The following is a 7810-nucleotide window of genomic DNA, read 5'->3' as shown; positions in this document are numbered from 1 at the left end:
GCGTGCCGTCACTAGAGGCAGGGGAGGCAAAATAATATAAATAACTGGTGAATGACAAGAAGTCCAATAAAAGGTTGTTTATTTATACATATACATCTCTATTCCTCCTGAGGAGGTGGAAGCGGGACTCGTCTCCTCGTTGCCCGATCCCACCTGATGGCGTGTTTGGTGACCTCAGCATCCGTGGCTGACCTTGTCAACACATTTTTACTCACAGCACCTGTAATCAAACAAGATTACAAGACAGATACGTTTATGTTTATGGTAGGAAGCATCCAAAGCCAAGTATGCTTACACAATACAAAATATGTGATAGGTATTAAGGAGATTACATTTGAAAAAAAAAACATGACTTAAAGTTACTGGAGGTGGTTAAAATAAGGTGCGTAAACTATGAATTTGTGATCAGGGTATAGGTGTGCAAGACATCCAAAATGTTTAAACAATATCGTTATTTGGTTCCTTGATCAGAGTACTTGTTTGGCTCTGTTGGATGACGGCGGCGGGGGGTTGGGGGTGGGGGGCATACATAAATATCCATAACCCAACATTGGGAGGTTGACATTGTTTTCTTATTATATTTGTACTATCATTCTATGTTTGTATTCGTGTAGGCCAGGGGTGTCCAAAGTGCGGCCCTGGGGCCATTTGCGGCCTGCAGGTCATTTTTTAACGGCCCCAGGGCACATTTTAAAAAAATATGATTGAAATAAATAAAAAACATTAAAAATGGTATTTAAAGAGCAAACAGGTGAAATGTAACAAGAAAATGTAGCAATGTTTACTCTAATCACACAAAGCTGCCATGTAGGCTGTTTCTTTCTTTAAAAAATAATAATGAATCAAAATCAATGTCATTATGAAATACTGACCTATTCAAGGCTTAAGAAGTTTACCTTCGCAATCAGCTGGTCTTGGTTGTGCTTAATAGTTTCCAGCAGGCTAAGGATGTGGATTACCTCAGGCGCTGTTGACAAACAGCAGTATAAAATTAACATGTTTCAGTGTTTATCCTCATTACTCATAATCCTGACATTAGCTATTGACCTTAGTTAATGACAAAAGTTATTGACAAAGTTTGAAGAAAATATGTGATTGCTTGTGAATTTGAATTTTTTTCCAAAATTTGTGGCACAGAATGACCATTCGGTATTTGTCAGTTATTGCTCACCAGAGCAGAAAATGTTGTCGGCCATTCTTCCCCCTCGCCATGTTGGCCTGTAGGCCAGGCTGGATCCAGGCTCCTCTGTCTGCCACATGTTGAGGGCTGCTGGTGAGGGGGGTGGAGGGAGTCGAGGAGGGACTGCCGTTCCTAGTGAGGTGGGCATTGTGAGAGAGCCATCAGTTAACCATGACTGGTAATACCCAAGGGGCCTATCTATACACTAATATTTCAGAGATCAGTCCCTACCTTGTGTAACTCTCTGCATGTTTAATGCAGGTGCTGGTGAAGGCATATGAATACATCCTTCCCCATGGTGAGGTGCTAAGGGAGATAAATTGGTATTAAATGGTTGTGATCTGTTAACCATGGTTACTGGATGCTGAGATATTATTTCAGAGATCAATCTTTACCTAGAAAGTTATCTCCAGTTGAGGAGTCGAGTTGACAAGTACTCATGACTCTTGCTGGCACTCGGCGAGACGGTGGAGCTGGGAGAAGGGATACATGGAGAGGGGAATATCTTTAGCACTAAGAATGTTAACCATATCTTTTGGTGGTTTTGTTGTTTTCGATGTTAAGAAATTATTCCTTACTCTGCCTGTGCAATTGGCTTGCCAACCCCAGAGATGTGAGGTCACTATTTCCCGGGTCTTCTTCGCTATCATCTGAGTCCCCGAGACGATGGCTGTTGGGTAACCATATCATTAGGATTATTGCAATACCAAAATTGCCAAATATACATATAGTACAAGCATCTCTGGTCTATTTTTGAATGCTACCGGAAATAACCTTCCTATTACTGTAGAAACATGACAAAAACAAGACGGAACACACTTACACTGGCTTCCTGTTCCTTTTTTCTGGCAGCTCCTCGTTCTCTGCCTCAGATTGCAGGTCTGAGGTGTTGCAGCCCTTTCCATATTGTTGCAATATTTTTAATGCGTCTTTGTAGTTGTCTAAAATTTAATATGTTAAAATGAACATGAGTTTCAAATTAGCTGTAGAGCTGAACAGAATATTATTATTATTGATGATGATAAATCAGGTCTCTCTCTTACAAGAGACCTGGTCAGAACATAGACACAATAGGTTATTCCAAGCATAAAGAGAAGCAACTATGACGTTATTTTTAAACAAGAAGATTATGAATTTGCATACCACAAGTTCGGACAACAGAAACGTCAAATCTTGGCCAGTTTGGCTCATGCTGCTCCTCATTTAAAGCGGCCCTTTCAATTCTGTCGGTGTTTTTATAGCTGGGCCAGAAAACCATCCTATCATCATACCATCCACTTGGGACAACCGCAATGTCCCTGTTCATTATAAATTTAATCAGATGAAAAGGCACCCTTAATGTAGAAAGAAAGAAAAGGGGTATTTATTCATCGTCAAAGGAACAACGTGGACAAAAGCATGCACAGGTGTTAGTGTATACAAATAAGCAAGTAAGATGAGCTGAGATTTTACCTGAATGGTGCCCCAAGGTGGTAAAAACTATAAGAAAGGTAAAAGTACAGGTCATAATAGTCAGAACTTCAGCTCAATCGTAAAGTAGGGTTTGCAATTATGAGTGTAGTGTATACAGAGATCAGTCCCTACCTTGGGTAACTCTCTGCATGTTTAATGCAGGTGCTGGTGAAGGCATATGAATACGTCCTTCCCCATGGTGAGGTGCTAAGGGAGATAAATTGGTATTAAATGGTTGTGATCTGTTAACCATGGTTACTGGATGCTGAGATATTATTTTGGAGATCAGTCTTTACCTAGAAAGTTATCTCCAGTTGAGGAGTCGAGTTGACAAGTACTCATGACTCTTGCTGGCACTCGGCGAGACGGTGGAGCTGGGAGAAGGGATACAAGGAGAGGGGAATATCTTTAGCACTAAGAATGTTAACCATATCTTTAATATTAATGTGGTGGTTTCGTCTACAACGCTAAATATATCCTGTGGTGTACCTCAGGGATCAATATAGGACCTAAATTATTCAATGTCTAGATAAATGACATTTGTAAAGTTACAAAAGATTTAAAGTTAGTATTATTTGCAGATGATACAACAGTGTTTTGTTCAGGAGAGAACACACAGAAGATAATACAAATAATAACAGAAGAAATTAACAAATTAAAAAGATGGTTTGACAAAAACAGACTATCTTTGAATCTCAGTAAAACTAAAATAATACTTTTTGGTAACAGTAGAAGAGAAAGTCAAACACAAATACAAATAGACGGAATAGAAATTGAAAGAGTAAATGAAACCAAATTTCTATGTATAATGATTGATGATAAATTGAACTGGAAATCTCAAGTAAAAAATATACAACATAAAGTAGCAAGAAACACGTCAATAATGAATAAAGCAAAACATGTTCTAGACAAAAAATCACTTCATATTCTCTACTGTTCACTAGTGTTGCATATCTGAGTTATTGTGTAGAAATATGGGGAAATAATTACAAAAGTACACTTCATTCATTAACGGTGTTACAAAAAAGATCAGTTAGAATAATATATAATGTTGGATATAGAGAACACACAAATCCTTTATTTATTGAATCAAAGATACTGAAATTCCACGACATAGTGAATTTGCAAACAGCTAAAATTATAAACAAAGCAAACTATAACCTGCTACCCAAGAATATACAGCAATTCTTCTCAAAAAAAGAGGAGAAAAATCATCTTAGAGAGAAATGTAATTTAAAACATTTGTACGCACGCACAACACTTAAGACCTTCAGTATATCAGTATGTGGAATTAAACTATGGAATGCATTAAGCAAAGCAATCAAACAATGTACTAATATGATCAATTATTTATGCTTACATGTGGAAATAATAATAATAATAGTAAATAAAATAATAATAAAAAAAGGTAAATAAATCATAAAATAGTCTCTAATAAATTAATTAAATAAAAAACAGCATATAAAATATATACATCAGCAAATAACAAAAATATAGATCAAGAAAAAGGATCCTTAATATGTGCAGCAATTTTTCCCACTCACATCACCTCATTTTATATTTTTTTCTACAATTAACTATGCCAAAAAACACAGACATACCTTTTTTTTTGTAATGGAAACAAAAACAACATGGCGTCACACACAGCTAGTCCACAGTAAACAGGATCTCGAGCTCCACTAAAGAACAAAGAAAGAAATAATACACACTCTTATTAATAGCAAAGAACGGCAGTTTCCACTCTGTTAACGTTACGTTGTTATAACGAAGTAATAGCGAGCTGGGCCTAAACAACACTGACAATAAAGTAATACGCTTTCGTTTCAACCAGTTGGAAATATGTGGAATATCGTAGCATGTAACCTACACACATTCACAGCGTCTAACAAAAGATAGCCTAAGTTAACTGTATTGAACATTACTCACCGGCTTCACAAAACACAGATAAAAGACAATTTTACAATAGCACGGCTAAAAAATGACCGTCGTTGTGTGGGTTTTTTGACGAATAACACTCTTTTCCACTTTTCTTCGCTCGGGCCTCACCTCCCGCGTGCAGCCATTTCGAATTTTCTGAATACGTGACGTCAGACGCACGTCCCCATGCAAAGCATTCTGGGAGGCGGCGCTGGAAATAAAAGCCTTTTTTTACAGAATATAAAGTTTTACTGCTAGTCCTAATATCAAACAACGTCATTACAATCATACATAAATGATGATGGAAACACAAAGGCTGATCTTTACTGCGAATGTAGCAATACATCAATAAATCTATACTTACGTTCATATTCCAGCAAAGAAAGTCCAGAGATCTTGGCTCATGCGCGTACACGCTAGTAGGCGCGTCCACCTCTGCGGGTGCAGACATTGGTTGGCTCAGCGCGCGTAGGCGGAGCCTATAACTCTAGGCGGCGCGCGCCGGTTTAGTTTGTCGCGTCCGCGTATGCGAATCAGACACGAGTCCGCTCAGGATCAGCTGTCTGACCGTACAATTTTCAGAGGCGGAGCCAAAACGAATGTGACAGTAACGCGGGTTGGGCGACTTGAAGGCGGATCCGTATAGCAGTCTTCTGCTGTGTGGGTATGTATATATATATATATATATATATATATATATATATATATATATATATATATATATATACAGCCCGGGCCCCGGGCAAATTGTTTTGACCCAATGCGGCCCCTGAGTCAAAAGGTTTGGGGACCCCTGTCCTAGTTGAATCAAATGAGGAAAAATGGATACCATGCGTATAAACTAGTGCTGTTTTTAAAGTCAGATTATTCACATTTAAACTCAGAATAATCATGATTAATTACAGGTTATTAGTCGTTTGTTTGAGATTAACCTAAAAAAAAGACCCCAATATTTTAAAACAAAAGCACTTTTATTGTCAGAATGTCATACAGCAGGAACATCTTTTAAATGTTTTATTTTATTCATTTGCACGTTAATCATGTTCACTTTATTTTAACAGTTTAAGCTAAATTCCCATCAGGGTTTATTTTGAGGCTAAACTTCACCTCACTCATTTTTGCGCTGACCTGATCCATCAATGTATAGCACCTTGAAATAAAAGGTAACTATTCACAGTTAAGGTAAAAGATTAGTTTGCGTGCATACATGATTAATACGATATTATTTTTTCCCCGACTAATCGCAACAGTTAACTTATGTTTTAAAAGCCCTAATAAACATGACTTTTCCATTTGATACTGCAAGTTTAACCAAATGTAGTTTGATGTGGGTTTGGGTTTGCAGGTTAAACGTACAAGAAAACCAAAAGGGGACCGGAATAATTAAACATACACGCAATGGCAAATTTGGAGACTTTTGCTGACATAATTACACGTTTGGAAAAAAAAGGCACATCGAAAAAAACACCATACTTGCCAACCCTCCCGTTTTTAGCGGGAGAATCCCGGTATTCAGCGCCTCTCCCGACAACCTCCCGGCAGAGATTTTCTCCCGACAAACTCCCGGTATTCAGCCGGAGCTGGAGGCCACGCCCCCTCCAGCTCAATGCGGACCTGAGACTGAGTGGGGACAGCCTGTTCTCACATCCGCTTTCCCACAATAAGCTTGCCTGCCCAATGAACGGAGAAGTTAAATAGGACAATAAAGCCATCTAAAGGATAGCCAACGAAACACTGAAATTCAAATTTTTTTTTTTTTTCTATGTAAATAAAAAAAAAAAAAATATATATATATATATATATATATATATATATAATATATATATATATATATAGCTAGAATTAACTGAAAGTCAAGTATTTCATACATATATATATATATATATATATATATATATATATATATATATATATATATATATATATATATATATATATATATGAAATATATATGAAATACTCGAGTTGGTGAATTCTAGCTGTAAATAACCACGCCCCCAACCACGCCCCCGACCACCCCCCAACCCTGACCAAGCCCCCCCACCTCCCGATATTGGAGGTCTCAAGGTTGGCAAGTATGCGCTAAACTTCCGGTTGAAAACTCCTTTGGATATGACGTATGCGCGTGACGTAGCCAGTAGAACAGAGGTATGGCTCCCCCATTGAGGCCAATACAAAAAGCTCTGTTTTCATTTCATAATTCCACAGTATTCTGGACATCTGTGTTGGTGAATCTTTTGATATTTGTTGAAAGAACAATGGAGATTGAAAAGAAGAAAGTTGTAGGTGGGATCGGTGTATTAGCGGCTGGCTGTAGCAACACAACAAGGAAGACTTACTTGGATAGCAGACGCGCTAGCCGATGCAAGCCGCCAACCGCATCGGTGAAGTCCTTTGTCGCGCCGTCGATCGCTGGAACGCAGGTGAGCACGGGTGTTGATGAGCAGATGAGGGCTGGCTGTCGTAGGTGGAGCGCTAATGTTTTTATCATAGCTCTGTGAGGTCCGGCTGCTAAGTTGCTAAGTTAGCTTCAGCGTCGTTAGCAACAGCATTGTTAAGCTTTGCTAGGCTGAGAATTATTAACCGTGTAGTTACATGTCCATGGTTTAATAGTATTGTTGATCTTCTGTCTATCCTTCCAGTCAGGGATTTATTTATTTTGTTTCTATCTGCATTTGAGACAGATGCTATCACGTTAGCTCAGTAGCTAAAGAGCGTCGCCGATGTATTGTCGTGGAGATAAAAGTCACTGTGAATGTCCATTTCACGTTCTCGACTCTGATTTTAAAGAGGATATAGTATCCGAGGTGGTTTGAAATACAAATCCGTGATCCACAATAGAAAAAGGAGAGAGTGTGGAATCCAATGAGCCAGCTTGTACCTAAGTTACGGTCAGAGCGAAAAAAGATATGTCTTTCACTGCATTCTAGTCCGTCACTCTAATGTTCCTCATCCACAAATCTTTCATCTTCGCTCAAATTAATGGGGTAATCGTCGCTTTCTCGGTCCAAATCGCTCTAGCTGCGTTGAAAACAATAGGAAAATATGAGGAGGTGAACAACTGACTACGTCACGCTACTTCCGGTAGGGGCAAGGCTTTTTTTTATCAGAGACCAAAAGTTGCGAACTTTATCGTCGTTGTTCTATACTAAATCCTTTCAGCAAAAATATGGCAATATCGCAAAATGATCAAGTATGACACATAGAATGGATCTGCTATCCCCGTTTAAATAAAACAATTTCATTTCAGTAGGCCTTTAA

General features: G+C 38.4%; 1 long non-coding RNA gene across 1 annotated transcript; it reads right to left on the bottom strand.

Moving 5' to 3' along the window:
- Window positions 1–2791: 2791 nt before the first annotated feature.
- LOC133630017 (uncharacterized) lies at window positions 2792–4828 on the bottom strand. Its single transcript, XR_009821181.1, has 4 exons — window positions 4559–4828; window positions 4234–4311; window positions 2929–3006; window positions 2792–2839 (listed from the first exon to the last, which is right to left on the bottom strand). It is a non-coding gene; the product is annotated as an uncharacterized LOC133630017 (long non-coding RNA).
- Window positions 4829–7810: the final 2982 nt, after the last annotated feature.

The sequence above is a fragment of the Entelurus aequoreus genome, linkage group LG15 (assembly GCF_033978785.1).
Source record: "Entelurus aequoreus isolate RoL-2023_Sb linkage group LG15, RoL_Eaeq_v1.1, whole genome shotgun sequence".
Classification (NCBI taxonomy): Eukaryota; Metazoa; Chordata; class Actinopteri; order Syngnathiformes; family Syngnathidae; genus Entelurus; species Entelurus aequoreus.
The sequence above is the reverse complement of the archived record's forward strand: the minus strand, read 5'-3'. Positions and strand labels throughout refer to the sequence as shown.